Genomic DNA, 18316 nt, shown 5'->3' with positions numbered 1-18316 from the left:
ATAGATAGATAGATCAGTGTTTCTCAACCAGGGTGCCTCCAGTTGTTGCAAAACTACAACTCCCAGCATGCCTGGACAGCCAAAGGCATACTGGGAGTTGTAGTTTTGTAATAGCTGGCGGCACCCTGCTAAGCAAACATTGAGAAATCACCCACTGACCCCTAAACAGCAATATGTATTCTTCCCTCCCCCCCCCCCCCCAGAAAGTTACCTTATTAATGGGTGGCCTCAGTGCGGGCGGGTGTCGGAATCCGCGATGGAGCAGAAAGCAAAAAATGCACCTGCTCCAATAGGGCTGCAGCCTGCACGCAGAGGAGCGTGTGGGGAAGGGGAGAAAAATTTAAAGGAAAATGGTGCTGCAGCGGCAGGTCCCCTCGCATGGTGGAGTGTCCTACCATCAGTCCAGCCCGTGGGACTGAGGGTAGACTGAGGATAGAGTGGGGGCCCGTACCTTGGGAGCCCGGGCCCCTCACTGGGGTACTGGTTGTGCCCCCCTGACGGCGGCCCTGCACACAAGTCCCATATCATCATAAAGCTGACTTGTCCCCCTGTAGCTAAGCCCCTGTGATAAAGTTGATATTTCCCTACACTGAACAAACCTATCTATTTAGATGTGTCCAAAAAAATCTAACAACTAGACTATATAGTCATACAAACATAAGCCAGGGAATGTAAGCAGTGCTGCTATACTTTTTGTGGAATTTTAGATCACTGAAATCCCATAGTCACCTTCCTGTAGTTTTCCTACTTGAGATCAGCAATATACATAGGATAACCTACTGTGGGTAAATACAAACACAGGTAAATACAACGACACAGGACGGAAATGTACGTCCTGGTGAGGTGGTACATAACACACCAGGACGTACATTTACGTCCTGTACATCACGAGAGCATCGGAGCGATGCTAGGGTCATGTGCGGCAGCCCTGCCATGGCGATCCGGTCATCTGTAATGGTGGACGGAGGTCTCCTCACCTGCCTTCGTCCGTCTCCCATCGTCTTCTGCTCTGGTCTGAGATCGAGCAGACCAGAGCAGAAGATAGCCGATAACACTGATCAGTGCTATGCCCTATGCAAATGATTGCTATAAATAGATAAAGTGTAAAAATAAAAAAAAGTAAAAAATAAAAGTAAAAAAATTTGAAAAATCCCCTCCCGCAAAAAAATTTTAAATTGTCATTTTTCCCCCATTTTACCCCCGAAAAAGTGTAAAAATGTTTTTTAATAAACATATTTGAGCTAACGAATTATTAAAATATAATGTTAATAATCCCGTACAGTGAACGGCGTGAATGTAAAAAAAAAAAATCCAAAATTGCTGCTTTTTTACATTTTATTCCAAATTTTTTTTTAATTAAAAATGTATTAAAAGTTTCATATATGCAAATGTGATATAAAAAAAAATTACAGATAACAACGCAAAAAATGAGCCCTCATACCACTGCTTATATGGAAAAATGAAAAAGTTATAGGTTAGCAAATTAGAGGGATTTTAAACGCAATTTGGTAAAAAATGTTGTGATTTTTTTAAAGCAGTATAATAATAGAACATTTTTTAATCATGGGTATCATTTTAATCATATTGACCCACAGAATTAATAAAACATGTCTATTTTACCGTAAAGTGTACAGCATGAAAACAAAACCTTCCAAAATTTGCTAAATTGCAGTTTTCTTATTAATTTCCCCACACAAAAAGTATTTTTTTTTGGGTTGCGCCATACATTTTATGAGTCATGTCATTACAAAGGACAACTGGTCGTGCAAAAAACAAGCCCTCATACTAGTTTATAGATGAAAATATAAAAGAGTTATGATTTTTAGAAGGCGAGGAGGAAAATACTAAAATGTAAAAATAAAATTGTTTGAGTCCTTAAGGCTCAAATGGGCTGCGTCCTTAAAGGAGTACTCCGGTGCACACTTTTTTCATTTTATCCCGTTCGGGCTGCAAAATAAAAGAAAACACACTTCATCTTACCTGCCAACGAGCCCCCGGAGCTCTGGTACACTCCAGTACAGGTGTTTGGTCCCTGGGCTGTATTCTTCTTACTTCCTGTTAGCCCGGCACGTCACAAGGAGCTTCAGCCTATCACTGGCCGAGGCGGGACATCGCTGCAGCCGGTGATAGGCTGAAGCTCCGTGTGACGTGCCGGGCTAACAGGAAGTAAGAAGAATACAGCCCGGGGACCAAACACCTGTACCGGAGCTCCGGGGGCTCGTTGGCAGGTAAGATAAAGTGTGTTTTCTTTTATTTTGCAGCCCGGACGGGATAAAATGAAAAAAGTGTGCACCGGAGTACTCCTTTAAGGGGTTAAGAATAAATAGACTTTGTAAATCCTGTAAGTTCAATCTACAGTACAGTCCATGGGTACATTATATAACTAAAATTAATAATATGAAGGATATGGTGACACTTTTCTTCTGCTAGGCTGCTTCTTTAAAACTTTTAGGCTTCGGTATTGCTAAGATTGGTTTCCATAGTTACGTAGTGTGCTTCAGGCCTACTGAGAGTAATACAGGAAAGGGCACACCTGATCACAGTCTTTAGCTATAACTATAGCCTTCAGAAATGCCTTTTTGCTTGCTGGACTGAAATGGTTCCAATAGAGGGACTGTTATTGTGCCACTTGTCAGGCATGCTGGCAGGGAACTGAGGACATCGGCTATTTCAAATGACCTTTTGCTAGTTCATCTCTGGAAAGTACAGAGATTAGAAAATGTATCCCTTATTTTACAATGTTTCTACAAAGTCAATAATTTAGGATAAAATTGAAAATATCTTTCTCTCTACCTTGCACAATTCACATAGCCAAGCTCCATCCAACTTATTGTGGTCCTCACTACCAGGACTAGCTGTAGGTTTATGCGAACCCTTGGGCTAAAAAACCACAGGGTTTTAATGTTGAAATAAACCTTTATTTATATTGTGTGGACTAAAGAAGGGAAAGGATGTATATGATCAATCTTTAACCTCTTAAGGACCCAGGACGTACGGGGACGTCCCCGTACGTCCTGGCGTTTTCCGGTCCCTGCCGTGCGCCAGGCAGAGATCGGAACCGGATTGCTGCTGAAATGCTTCAGCAGGCATCCAGGGCAAACACCGAGGGGGGCCATGTAGGCCCCCATGTCGGCTATCGCCGCAAATCGTGAGGGAAATCGCCCTTGCGATCTGCGGCGATACCGGGCTGATCGGGTCTCTGGGACCCGACCGCCCAGTAATTTTGCATGATCCCGGCTGTCACAGACAGCCAGGACCATGCTAAAGTATAGGAGCGAGGTGGCAAGCCTGCCACCTCCTCCTATCCCCTGCGATCCGTTGGTTAGTTAACCAACCAATCGCAGGGGGGGGGTTACTTCCTCCCGCCCTGCCCAGTCCCTGGATGTCCGGAGAGGACGGGAGGAAGACAGAAGGACGCGGCGGGGGACAGGGGAGTGCTGGGGCCCGGCCCCGATACTTACCTCATCCCTGAAGAACCGGATCCCGGCGATGAAGACGGCGGCGGTGGAGACAGGTGAGTTCCTCTTCAGCCGCGGTCGGGCCCTTTACAGCAATGCACGTCGCCGTAAAGCGACATGCATTGCTGTATTGGGACCCTGCATACTACAACTCCCAGCATGCCCAGACAGCCCTTGGCGTCTGGGCATGCTGGGAGTTGCAGTTTTGCAACTTCTGGAGGTCCACAGTTTTGGGACCACTGTGGCCTTCCAGATGTTGCAAAACTACACATCCTCAGCATGCCTTTACTGTCCAGGCATGCTGGGAGTTGTAGTTCTGTAACATCTGGCCCTTCAGATGTTGCAGAACTACAACTCCCAGCATGCCTGGACAGTTTTGGCATACTGGGAGTTTTAGTTTTGCAACATCTGGAAGGGCACAGATTGGGAACCACTGTATTAGTGGTCTGCAAACTGTAGTCCTCCAGATGTTGCAAAACTACAACTCCAAGCATGCTGGGAGTTGTAGTTCGGCAACATCTGGCTCTAAAGATGTTGCCGAATTACTACTCCAAGCATGCCTGAGAATGTTTGGGAGTTGTGGTTTTGCAACAGCTGGAGGCACACTGGTTGGGAAACATTGTCTGTTTCCTAACTCAGTGTTTCCCAACCCGTGTGCCTCCAGCTGCTGCAAAACTATAACTACCAGAATGCACTGATAGACTGTGCATGCTGGGAGTTGTAGTTTTGCAACAGCTGGAGGTCCCCCCCTGTGAATGTACAGGGTACATACAGTGAGTATCAGGCTGAAAGTTTGCATTGCAGCAAATTTTGCACGGCAGCTCAAACTCGCAGCGGGAAACTCGCTGTAATCCCCCGCCCGTGTGACTGTACCCTAAAAACACTACACTACACTACACTAACACAAAATAAAAAGTAAAAAACACTACATATACACATACCCCTACACAGCCCCCCTCCCCAATAAAAATGAAAAACGTCTGGTACGCCACTCTCTCCAAAATGGAGCCTCCAGCTGTTGCAAAAGAACAACTCTCAGTACTGCCGGACAGCCGTTGACTGTCCGAGCATGCTGGGAGTTTTGCAACAGCTGGAGGCACCCTGTTTGGGAATCACTGGCGTAGAATACCCCTATGTCCACCCCTATGCAAATCCCTAATTCAGGCCTCAAATGCACATGGCGCTCTCACTTCGGAGCCCTGTCGTATTTCAAGGCAACAGTTTAGGGCCACATATGGGGTATCGCCGTACTCGGGAGAAATTGCCTAACAAATTTTGGGGGTCTTTTTTTCCTTTCACCCCTTATGAAAAGGTGAAGTTGGGGTCTACACCAGCATGTTAGTGTAAAAAAATAAATTTTTTACACTAACATGCTGGTGTTGCCCTATACTTTTCATTTTGACAAGAGGTAAAGGGGAAAAAAGCCCCCCAAAATTTGTAATGCAATTTTTTCCCGACTACGGAGAAATCCCATATGTGGGCTCAAAGTGCTCTGGGGGTGCACAACAAGGCCCAGAAGCGAGAGTGCGCCATGTACATTTGAGGTGATTTGCACAGGGGTGGCTGATTGTTACAGCGGTTTTGACAAACGCAAAAAAAAAAAAAAAACCCACATGTGACCCCATTTCGGAAACTACACCCCTCTCGGAATGTAATGAGGGGTGCAGTGAGAATTTACACCCCACAGGTGTCTGATAGATCTTTGGAACAGTGGGCTGTGCAAATTAAAAATGTTGTACAGCCCACTGTTCCAAAGATCTGACAGACACCAGTGGGGGGTAAATGCTCACTTTACGCCTTGTTACGTTCCTCAAGGGGTCTAGTTTCCAAAATGGTATGCCATGCGGGGGTTATTTTTCTGTCCTGGCACCATATGGGCTTCCTAAATGCGACATGCCCCCCGAGCAGAATTTGCTCTCAAAAAGCCAAATATGACTCATTCTCTTCTGAGCATTGTAGTTCGCCCGTAGTGCACTTCAGGTCAACTTATGGGGTACCTCCATACTCAGAAGAGATGGGGTTACAAATTTTGAGGGGGTATTTTCTGCTATTAACCCTTGCAAAAATGTGAAATTTGGGGGGGGGGGGGAAACACACCTTTTAGTGATTTTTTTTTTTTTAACGTATGCAAAAGTTGTGAAACCCCTGTGGGGTATTAAGGCTCACTTTATTTCTTGTTACGTTCCTCAAGGGGTCTAGTTTCCAAAATGGTATGCCATGTGTTTTTTTTTTGCAGTCCTGGCACCATAGGGGCTTCCTAAATGCGACATGCCCCCGAGCAAAAATTGGAAAATTGCTGCTGAACTTTGAAGCCCTCTGGTGTCTTCCAAAAGTAAAAACACTAAAATGTTATGATGCAAACATAAAGTGGACATATTGTATATGTGAATAAAAAATATTTGGAATATCCATTTTCCTTACAAGCAGAGAACTTCAAAGTTAGAAAAATGCAAAATTTTCACATTTTTCATCAAATTTGGGGATTTTTCACCAAGAAAGAATGCAAGATACCACAAAATTTTACCACTATGTTAAAGTAGAATATGTCACGAAAAAACAATCTCGGAATCAGAATGATAACTAAAAGCATTTCAGAGTTATTAATGTTTAAAGTGACAGTGGTCAGATGTGCAAAAAATGGCCGGGTCCTAAGGTGTAAAATGGCTGGGTCCTTAAGGGGTTAAAGATGCACTCAGTGTCATCTGTAATTCCATGTTTAATTCCAGTTGTATCTATGCATTTCATTACTGTACTTGGTTCAATTGACCAGCATTCAGACCACCAGAAAATTACGAGGCTTTATGTGCCAGCAACAAAAACAGCATGGTCTCACTGTTTCAAACAGGGGGAAACATGCTGGAAAGGAGTTCAGCAACGAATCTACAACTGAGATCAATAATAGCTTCAGAGCTAGTCCCACCATGGTGTGTGAACCTTTCATTAAAGGGGTACTCTGGCCCTGAGACATCTTATCCCCTATCCAAAGGATAGGGTATAATATGTCTCACCGCGGAGATCCCACCGCTGGGGACCCCAGCAATCTTGTATTCACCACCCACCTGTTTGAGCTGCACGCCGCGGTGCCAACTCACAAACAGCTGGGTGGCGACCACGGGGCCGGAGTAATGTGATGTCACGACTCCGCCTCTGTGTGACGTCACCCCCCCGCCCCCGCTATGCAAGCATATGGGGGCGGGGGGTAACGTCGCATCGCGGGGGGTGATGTCACGACTCCTCCCCTGTTATAGTGGGGTGGGTGACATCATGACTCCACCCCTGTGTGACGTCACCCCCTGCCCCCGCTGTACAAGTCTATGGGAGGGGACGTGATGGCCGTCACGCCCCCTCCCATAGACTTGCAAAGCGGGGGGGTGACGTCACATGGGGGCGGAGTCGGGATGTAACGATACTCCGGCCCCGTGGTCGCTACCCGGCTGTTTGTGAGCTGGCACCGCGGCGTGCAGCTCAAACAGGTGGATGGCGAATACAAGATTGCGGTGAGACCTTCTTATAAACCTTTCACTCCACAGCAAGTGGGCCTTTGTACTTTTAAATGAAAGAAATGGAAAGGCTGAATTTCAGTCCCAGTCTGCTACATGCATGCATACATACATATGTAAATTCTACATTGCATGTATCTATTCTAAGATTAAAAAACAAAGACATGATACAAGAGCAGGCTAAATTGACCAGTTGTCTTTTCTGCCATTGATCTGATATAATTTGATGGATTAACTGATTTATTATTTATGAATGCCATCAATAATGATTCTATGTACACCATCTACCATATGCATACATAATACTAGAGATGAGCAAATCGAAGCTGACAAACCCGAATTCGTTAAGAATTTCATGAAATATTCGATTTGCAATGAATGCGAATATCGCCATGATTCTATCACGCAAACCGCTTCATTAACCCCTTAAGGACCAAGGACGTACCGGTACGTCCTTGGTCCTGCTCTCCTGATATAACGCGGGGTTACACAGTAACCCTGCGTCATATCACGGCGGGCCCGGCGTCATAGTGAAGCCGGGACCCGCCTCTAATAGCGCGGAGCGCCGATTGCGGCGCCACGCGCTATTAACCCTTTAGCCACGCGCTCAGAGCTGAGACGCGAGGCTAAAAGTGAAAGTTGCCGGCTAGCTCAGTCGGGCTGTTCGGGATAGCCGCGGCTAATCACGGCATCCCGAACAGCTTACAGTACAGCGGGAGGGCCCCTACCTGCCTCCTCGCTGTCTGATCGCCGAATGGCTGCTCAGTGCCTGAGATCCAGGCATGAGCAGTCATGCGGCAGAATCGTTGATCACTGGTTTCTTATGAGAGACCAGTGATCAATGATGAAGATCAGTGTGTGCAGAGTTATAGGTCCCTATGGGACCTATAACACTGCAAAAAAAAAGTGAAAAAAAAAAAGTGAATAAAGATCATTTAACTCCTCCCCTATTAAAAGTTTGAATCACCCCCCTTTTCCAATAAAAAAAAAACACAGTGTAAATAAAAATAAACATATATGGTATCACAGCGTGCGGAAATGTCCAAATTATAAAAATATATCATTAATTAAACCGCTCGGTCAATGGCGTGCGCGCAAAAAAATTCCAAAGTCCAAATAGTGCATTTTTGGTCACTTTTTATATCAATAAGTCCTATCAATGCAAAAATGGTACCGTTAAAAACTTCAGATCACGGCGCAAAAAATGTGCCCTCATACCACCCCATACACGGAAAAATAAAAAAAGTTATATTGGTCAGAAGATGACAATTTTAAACGTATTAATTTTCCTGCATGTAGTTATGATTTTTTCCAGAAGTCTGACAAAATCAAACCTATATAAGTAGGGTACCATTTTAATCGTATGGACCTACAGAATAAAGATAAGGTGTCATTTTTACCGAAAAATGTACTACGTAGAAACGGAAGCCCCCAAAAGTTACAAAACAGCGTTTTTTTTTTTCAATTTTGTCGCACAATGATTTTTTTTTCCGTTTCACCGTAGATTTTTGGGCAAAATGACTGACTTCATTACAAAGTAGAATTGGTGGCGCAAAAAATAAGCCATCATATGGATTTTTAGGTGCAAAATTGAAAGTTATGATTTTTTAAAGGCAAGGAGTAAAAAACGAAAATGCAAAAACGGCAAAAACCCCGGTCCTTAAAGGGTTAAACTCCATTTTACAGCGTTCCAGGCTCCAGGGCATCTAAAATGGCGGATCCCCATGTCAGTACATGGGACAAGGAACACTGGGAAGGCGGGAAGGCAAGGCGAGGAGGGAAGTGGGCTGGATGACCCTGAATCACATGCAAGATGCAGCCTATCAGCAGCCAGTCACCCCTGTGATGTCACAGCCCTATATATTCGGCAATCATTTTGCGGCTCGTCATATCATTCATGACACTGCATAGAGATAGGACGGACATCGCCATGTGTATTACACAAAAAAGTTCATTCCAGCAGCTTTTCACCTCCTTGTCACATCAGCGTTCTCACATCCACGGGAGTACCCCTTTAACTCCTTAACGACAAAGGACATATTTTTACGTCCTGCGCCAGATCCCGCGATATGCCGCGGGGTCACCCGGTGACCATGCGTCATATCGCGGCGGTCCCGGTGGCCATCAACGGCCGGTACCCTCGGCTAATACAGGACATCACCGATCGCGGTGATGCCCTGTATTAACCCTTCAGACACAGCGATCAAAGCTGACCACCGCGTCTGAAGCAAAAGTGATACTATCCCAGCTGCTCAGTCGGCCTGTTCAGAACCGCTGCGGTGAAATCGTGGCATCCCAAATAGCTTACAGGACATCGGAAGGGACCCTACCTGCCTCCTCGCTGTCCGATCGGCGAATGACTGCTCCGTGCCTGAGATCCAGGCAGGAGCAGTCAAGCGCCGATAACACTGATCACAGGCATGTTAATACATGCCAGTGATCTGTGTATAAGATAAAGGCCCCTATGGGAGCTATAATATTGCAAAAAAAAAGTAAAAAAAAAAAATATATTAATAAAGATCATTTAACCCCTTCCCTAATAAAAGTTTGAATCACCCACCTTTCCCCCCCCAAAAAAAACAGTGTAAATAAAAATAAACATATGTGGTATTGCCGCATGCGTAAATATCTGTACTATAAAAATATATAGTTAATTAAACTGCTCAGTCAATGGCGTACACGTAAAAAAATTCCTAGGTCCAAAAAAGCGTGTTTTTGGTCACTTTTTATACCATTAAAAAATGAATAAAAAGTGATCAAAAAGTCCGATCAAAACAAAAATGGTACCGATAACAACTTCAGATCACGGCGCAAAACTGCCCTGTATGTGAAAAAATGAAAAAGTTATAGGGGTCAGAAGAGGACATTTTTAAACGTACACATTTTCCTGCATGTAGTTATGATTTTTTCCAGAAGTACGACAAAATGAAACCTATGTAAGTAGGGTACCATTTTAACGGTATGGACCTACAGAATAATGATGAGGTGTCATTTTTACTGAAATATGCACTGCGTAGAAACAGAAGCCCTCGAAATTTACAAAATGGCTTTTTTTCTTCGATTTTGTCGCACAGTGATTTTTTTCTGTTTCGCTGTGGATTTTTGGGTAAAATGACTAATGTCACTGCAAAGTAGAATTGGTGATGCAAAAAAATAAGCCATAATTTGGATTTTTAGGCTGAAAATTTAAAGGGTTAAGATTTTTAAAAGGTAAGGAGGAAAAAACGAAAATGCAAAAACTGAAAAACCTCCCAGTCACTTTCTTCAGCATTGTATTAAAGAGAGGGGCAGATAGCTGTGTGTTGCCTCATACATTTCAACAAGCTACCTCAACTTCATAAACCTTAGCAGAGGAGGCAGGAATAACTTTTCAGCGCAATTCTGTGTCTTTGTTCCACAACAAATCATCTGCTGGTTATACTACTCGGTAGACCAGTGATGGCGAACCTATGGCATCACGTGCCACAGGTGGCACGCCGAGCCCCCTCTGTGGGCACATGGCCATAGTTCGCCATTAGCCAATTCGGGACATCCCTGTGTCTAGAAAGATCTTTTTGGGATAAAAGGATGTCCCCGTTACCTTTCGGCGGCCCCACGTTAACTTTAAAAATGCAGGGGCTGCCGGGAGGTAGGGCACGCAGGGATGTCACTGACATCCCGTTGTGCGCCCTTAGCAACTGCAGAGCATAGCGGAGCGGAGCAGCGAGGAGAAGGACGTGCGTGCGCATGGTAACCTGACAGAGTAACTATGTGCAAGTAGAAGGACACCTAGGAAATAGTGATCATAATATAATACATTTTAACCCCTTAAGGACCCGGGCTTTTTCCGTTTTTTCATTTTCAATTTTTCCTCCTTAACTTTAAAAAATCATAACTCTTAAAACTTTTCATCTAAAATTCTATATGGTGGCTTATTTTTTTCGTCACTAATTCTACTTTGTAATTACATTAGTCATTTTACCCAAAAATCTATGGTGAAACAGGAAAAAAAATCAATGTGCGACAAAATTGATGAAAAAACACTATTTTGTAAGTTTTGGGGGCTTCCGTTTTTACGCAGTAAAGTTTTAGGCAAAAATTATACCTTATCTTTATTCTGTAGGTCCATACGGTTAAAATGATATCCTACTTGTATAGGTTTGATTTTGTGTCACTTCAGAAAAAAATCATGAATACATGCAGGAAAATTTATACGTTTAAAATGCTCATCTTCTGACCCCTATAACTTTTTTATTTTTCTGTGTTCAGGGCGCTTTGAGGGCTCATTTTTTGCTCCATCATCTGAAGTTTTTAGCAGTACCTAGTAGTATTTTTGTTCTGATCAGACTTTTTGATCACTTTTTATTCACTTTTTTGTCGTATAAAAAGTGATCAAAAATGCGCTATTTTGGACTTTGGAATTTTTTTGCGCGTACGCCATTGAACGAGTGGTTTAAAAAGCGGTATATTTTTATAATCCGGACATTTCCGCATGCGGAAATACCACATATGTTTATTTTTATTATTATTTACACTGTTTTTTTTTTTTTATTCTTGAAAATGCCGGGTGATTCAAACTTTTATTAGGGGAAGGGATAATTGAAAGGGTTAATGATTTTTTTTACACTTTTCTTATGCAATATTATAGCTCCTATAGGGGGCTATAACATTGCATTAACTGATCTTTTACACTGATTGATCCATCTCCATAGGAATGGATCAATCAGTGTTTTCGGCGATTGAATGCTCAAGTCTGGATCTCAGGCTTGAAGCATTCATTCGGCGATCGGACAGAACAGGAGAAGGTAAGAAGACCTCCTCCTGTGCTACAGCTGTTCGGGATGCCGCGATTATACCGCGGAGATCCTGAACAGCTCCCTGAGCTAACTGGCAACTTTCACTTTCGTTTTTAGCCGCGCGGCTCAGCTTTGAGCGCGCGGCTAATGGGTTAATAGCGCGCGGCACAGCGATCAGTGCCGCACGCTTTTAGAGGCGGGTTTCGGCTTCACTATGACTGGGACCCAGGACCGGGACCCAGGACGTACCCATACGTACCCAAACTACTAAAACAGGACGGCAGGGAAGAAGCATTAAAAAGCAATAGAGAAAAATGTTAATTTTTGTAAAAAACAGATAAAAGCTGCAAAAATAGAGACAGAAAGACTCATTGCCAAAGAGAGTAAAACTAACCCCAAAATGTTTTTTTTAACTATATAAATAGCAAAAAGGTTAAAAATAAAAGTGTTGGCACTTTATTCATAGAGGAAATTCATTCACTGTGTTCATAGAGGAAAATGAAATGCCAGGTGAAATATAGTGAGATAAGGTAAACGCCCCTGTACAGGTCACCTGTCTAATCCAGGAATAAGCACAGTATATAAGTTGAACTTGACAGACTCTGGTCTTTTTTCAACCTTTTGAACTATGTAACCATGTTACTATGTTACAGTGCTGCCTACAAAAAATCTAAATATATAAATCGCCAGGTCCAGATGGCATTCACCCCCATATTCTAAAGGAATTAATTAATGTAATAGACAGACCCCTATTTTTTATATTTAGGGACTCTTTAGTAACAGGCACAGTTCACCAGGACTGGTGCAGGGCAAATGTGGTGCCAATATTTAAAAAGGGGTCAAAAGGTGACCCCGGGAATTATAGGCCTGTTAGTTTAACCTCCGTTGTATGTAAATTGTTTGAGGGTTTTCTAAACTATTTTTGAGTATCTTGATAAAAATAAATGTATGACTCCATATCAGCATGGCTTCATGAGGTATCGGTCCTGTCAAACTAACCTGATCTAACCTGAACCTTTTGTTAGGAGGTGAGCTCCAGACTGGACAGGGGCAATTGCTGGATGTTGAATATCTGGATTTTTCCAAAGCATTTGAGATGGTGCCACATAAAAGGTTGGTGCATAAAATGAGAAGGATTGGACTGGGGGAAAATGTGTGTAAGTGGGTAAGTAACTGGCTCAGTGATAGGAAACAGTGGGTGGTTAATAATGGTATTTATTCTGATTGGGTTGACTAGTAAAGTAGCAAACTTTGCAGATGATACTTAACTCTGTAAAGCGGTAAACACTGTAGAGGACAGTGCACTGTTACAAATGGATCTGGATAGGTTGGAGGTTTGGGCTAGGAAGGGGCAGATGAGGTTCAACACTGATAAATGTAAGGTAATGCACATGGGGAAGAAAAATCTGGGCTGGGATCATGTATTAAATGGCAGAACACTTGGAACAACTGACATGGAAAAGGACTTGGGAGTCTTAGTTTATAGTAAATTAAGCTGTAGTGACCAGTGTCGGGCAGCTGCTGCCAAAGCAAATAAAATCATGGGCTGCATCAAAACGAAGGAAATAATTCTACCACTGTACAAATCACTAGTCAGACCACACATAGAATACTGTGTACAGTTCTGGGCAGCAGTGTACATGAAAGATAAAGTGGAGCTGGAGAGGGTTCAAAGATGGGCAACCAGAGTAATAGGGGGAATGGGAGGACTACAGTACCCAGAAAGATTATCAGAATTGGTGTTATTTAGTTTAGAAAAAAGAAGGTTTAGGGGCAACCTAATAACTATGCATAAATATATCAGGGAGCAGTACAGAGATCTCTCCCATGATCTATTTATACCCAGGACTGTATCTATAACAAGGGGGCATCCTCTATGTCTAGAGGAAAGAAGGTTTATACACCAGCACAGACATAAGAGCAGCAAGACTGTGGAATTCTCTGCCAGAGGAGGTAGTCATGGTGAACTCTGTAAAAGAATTTAAAAGGGGTCTGGATGCATTTTTTGGAGAATAATTACATTACAGGTTATGGATTCTAGATCTACATCAACTCAGTAGGGACTCATTAGGGTTATAGGTTGAACTTGATGGACTCTGCTGTTTTTTCGACCGTATGAACTATGTACTGTACTGCACCCAAAATTGCACTTTCTCTCTCAATCTCACTCCCTTCCCTATCTGTGCTTCTAGGCAGGATTTGTGCTTGTGGTGAATCACTGTTGTTCTGTGCAACACACTGCTCTGTCCCTTTCTGTAATAGAACATTGTAGACAGTGACTGCGAGGTGAATGGCTGCAGTAAGAATGCTTTTCTGTGAATCACACACTGCTCTCTGTCCCTATCTCTGTGCAACAGAACACTGACTTGACTAGGAGGGGAATCACTGCTGTGCAACACACAGCGCTGTCTGTCCCTATCTATCTCTCTGCAGTGAAAGGCTGAAGTGACTGGCCACAATATGGCTGACGATTATATAGGGCTGTGATATCACAGGGGGGGACTGGCTGCTGATAGGCTGCATCCTGCATGTGATTCAGGGTCATCCCGCCTACCCTTATTCCCACCTTCGCATGATTCCTTGCCCCATGTCCTCACATGTGGATCTGCCATTTTAGATGCCCAGGAGCCTGGATCACACTAAATGGAGTTTAATGAAGCAAATTGCACAATAGAATCACAGCGTTATTCGCATTCGTTGCAAATCGAATTTTTCCTGAAATTCGTAATTAATTCGGATTAATCAGATTTGATTCTCTCATCCCTAATCACCACGACCACCTTGATAAACACTCAAGTAAAATTTCTAAATAGATATAAACATTCACATTCAATAGAAATCAGTAAGATTGCACATTAATGTCTTTTGACAAAGAAATGTTTGCATTTCATAACTGAACCTTTTTTTCAGTTAATTATAACTTAATTTTTTGAAAGCTTTCCCTCAATGTTATTTTCATAATAAAAAACATTGAATGCAAAATGCCATTGGTTGTTTCTATTTTGTCAAAAATAAAAAGCTTACATTGTTTAGCCAAATTATTTAGACAAAATCCCCATTAACAGTGTCAGCTATGTACTCTAACATGTCAATGTAACAGTGACAGCCACATAAACCTATATAGATAATAGTGAAAGTCACAGACTCTTTATGGCAGATTTAACTAAATAAACCAAATTTTAACTAGTTATTTTAACTAGATATAAGGTTTATTTATAGTAAAACACCAGCCGGTGATAACTTTTGCATGGATTTTCACAGTATATAGGCCCTTGACAGATTATCAATAGTGATGTCGCGAACATAAAAGTTTCGGTTCGCGTACAGCGAACGCTAACTTCCGCAAAAGTTTGCGAACCGGGTGAACCGCCATTGACTTCAATGAGCAGGCAAATTTTAAAACCCACAGGGACTCTTTCTGGCCACAATAGTGATTTAAAAGTTGTTTCAACTTTTTCAACTAACACGTTGTTGTTGTTGTTGTTTCAACTAACACGTGGACTGTGGCGTGCCGGAGTGGGATCCATGGTAAAACTCCCATGGAAAATTACATAGTTGATGCAGAGTCTGGTTTTAATCCATAAAGGGCATACATCACCTATTATTCCTAAATGGTTCGGAATAACATGCTTTAGCCCTCTTTAGGCAGCACATAGAGCCCCCCTTTAGGCATCACATAGTTAGATTCCCCCCTTTAGACAGCACATAGATTCCCTCATATTAGGCAGCATATAGTTAGATCCCCCTTTAGGCATCACATAGTTAGATTCCCTCATGATACTCAGCACATAGTTAGAGATCCCCTTTAGGCAGCACATAAGATTCCTCCATATTAGGCAGCACATAGTTAGAGCCCCCCTTGAGGCAGCACAGTGGGATTTAAATCCAAGGCACCAGCGCTGCAAGGCAGCAGTGCTAACCTCTTAGCCACCATGCTACCCTTAGCATACATCTAATATCCACGTTTGCTAAAATGGACAGAGATGTCAGCAGAGAGTACCAGAAAAATTAGGCATGTACACATGCCTGAAAAATTTGGTATTGTTGCAGCCGCTTCTGTAGCAGCGGCCAGAAAAATTGCAGCACCATAACAAGTGCAGCAGCAGAGGCCAGAAAAATTAGGCATGTACACATGGATGAAAAATTTGGTATTGTCTCAGCCGCATCTGTAGCAGCAGCCAGAAAAATTGCAGCACCAGAAAAAGTGCAGCAGCAGAGGCCAGAAAAATTAGGCATGTACACCTGGCTGGAAAATTTGGTATTGTCGCAGCTGTAGCACCGGCCATAAAAATTGCAGCACCATAACAAGTGCAGCAGCAGAGGCCAGAAAAATTAGGCATGTACACATGGATGAAAAATTGGGTATTGTCGCAGCCGCAGCTGTAGCAGCGGCCAGAAAAATTGCAGCACCATAACAAGTGCAGCAGCAGAGGCCAGAAAAATTAGGCATGTACACCTGGCTGGAAAATGTTTGTTTGTTTCACCAGGCTGAAAGTGCCCTAAAACATTACGGCTTGAACCTTAGTTGGTGGTGGATAAGTCACGCAAGTCATCCGGCATTCAGAGTTCAAATACAGCAGCGTGTGGACCATTTTTAGCCCAAGGCAGCTCATCTGATCAGGCCTTGTTCAGACAAATGTATTGCCCAGTGTCAGTCCCGTCGGGATCCATCCCTCATTCATCTTAAGAAAGGTGAGGTAATCCAGACTTTTTTGACCAAGGCGACTCCTCTTCTCAGTGACAATACCTCCTGCTGCACTGAAGGTCCTTTCTGACAGGACACTTGAAGCGGGACAGGCCAGAAGTTCGAGCGCAAATTGGGATAGCTCAGGCCACAGGTCAAGCCGGCACACCCAGTAGTCAAGGGGTTCATCGCTCCTCAGAGTGTCGATATCTGTGGATAAGGCCAGGTAGTCTGCTACCTGTCGGTCAAGTCGTTCTCTGATGGTGGACCCTGAAGGGCTGTGGCGATGCGTAGGACTTAAAAAGCTCTGCATGTCCTCCATCAACAGCATGTCTGTACAGCATCCTGTCCTTGCTGGCCCGTTCGTGGGAAGAGGAGGAGGATAACTTTCACCTCTTCCCCTGTTAGATCTCTGTTGTGCTGTGACATGACCCTTATACGCTGTGTACAGTATACTTCCTAATTTATTTTGGACCTGCTGAATCCTTTCCGCCTTGCTGTAATGCGGTAACATGTCAGGCACTTTATGTTTATACCGGGGGTCTAGTAGCGGGGACACCCAGTACAGGTCGTTCTCCTTCATCCTTTTTATACGAGGGTCCCTCAACAGGCACGACAGCATGAAAGACCCCATTTGCACAAGGACGGATGCCGAGCTACTCATGTCCCGTTCCTCGTCCTCAGTAATGTCAGGGAAGGTATAATCTTCTTCCCCCCCAGCCACGTACAACACCACGGGAACCAGATAGGTGACAAGGAGCACCCTGGGATGCCTGCTGTGGTTGATCTTCCTCCTCCTTTTCAAAGCCACATTCCTCCTCTGACTCCTCTTCCTCACAATCCTCTTCCAGCATTGCTGCAGGTCCAACAAGCGATGCTGATAAGGCTGTTTCTGGTGGTGATGGTGTCCACAACTCTTCCTCTTCACGCTCATCTACTGCCTGTTTCAGTACTCTTTGCAGGGCACGCTCCAGGAAGAAAACAAACGGTATGATGTCGCTGATGGTGCCTTCGGTGTTACTGACCAGGTTTGTCACCTCCTCAAAAGGATGCATGAGCCTACAGGAATTGCGCATGAGCCTCCAGTAACGTGGCAAAAAAATTCCTAGCTCCGCAGATGATGTTATAGCACCCCGGTCATACAAATATTCGTTGACGGCTTTTTCTTGTTGGAGCAGGCGGTCGAACATTAGGAGTGTTGAATTCCAACGTGTCGGGCTGTCGCAAATCAAGCACCTCACTGGCATGTTGTTTCGCCGCTGGATATCTGACAAGTGAGCCATGGCAGTGTAGGAACGCCTGGAATGGCCACACACCTTCCTGGACTGCTTCAGGACATCCTGTAAGCACAAAGCATTGTACAATCAGATTACACACATGTGCCATGCACGGCACATGTGTCAACTTGCCCAACCTCAATGCCGCCAACAAATTTGTTCCGTTGTCACAAACCACCTTGCCGATCTCCAGTTGGTGCAGAATCAGCCACTGGTCCACCTGTGCGTTCAGGGCCGACAGGTTGGGGATTGCCTTTTGTGCAAAAAATTTTTGTCTGGGTACATTCCACTGCGGTGTCCCAATGGCTACAATTTTTTTAAAGGCCTCAGACTCCACCAGCTTGTATGGTAAAAGCTGGCGGGCTAGCAGTTCCGACAAGCCAGCTGTCAGACGCCGGGCTAGGGGATGATTTTGAGACATTGTCTTCTTGTGCTCAAACATCTCCTTGACAGACACCTGACTGTGGGCAGATGAGCAGGAACTGCTCAAGGCGAGAGACGGAGAGGCGGATGGTTGAGAGGGGGCAAGGAGGGCAGCAGTGGTTGACCTGGCTGAAGACGCTGGACCAGGAGGAGGATGGCGGCTTTGACTTTGTGTGCTGTTTGTACTGACGTTTTGATC

At 44.0% G+C, this 18316-nt stretch overlaps 1 long non-coding RNA gene across 1 annotated transcript in view; it reads left to right on the top strand.

Moving 5' to 3' along the window:
• The first annotated feature begins 2112 nt into the window (after positions 1 to 2112).
• Positions 2113 to 18316, top strand: part of LOC130309993 (uncharacterized) — a 29322-nt gene continuing 13118 nt past the window's right edge. The window contains exons 1-2 of the long non-coding RNA XR_008858563.1: positions 2113 to 2228; positions 12759 to 12846. This is a non-coding gene — a long non-coding RNA (uncharacterized LOC130309993). The remainder of the gene's footprint in view (positions 2229 to 12758; positions 12847 to 18316) is intronic.

The sequence above is a fragment of the Hyla sarda genome, chromosome 1 (genome assembly GCF_029499605.1).
Source record: "Hyla sarda isolate aHylSar1 chromosome 1, aHylSar1.hap1, whole genome shotgun sequence".
In the NCBI taxonomy this organism is placed as follows: Eukaryota; Metazoa; Chordata; class Amphibia; order Anura; family Hylidae; genus Hyla; species Hyla sarda.
Note: the sequence above shows the minus strand (reverse complement) of the source record. Positions and strands in the feature narration are given on the sequence as shown.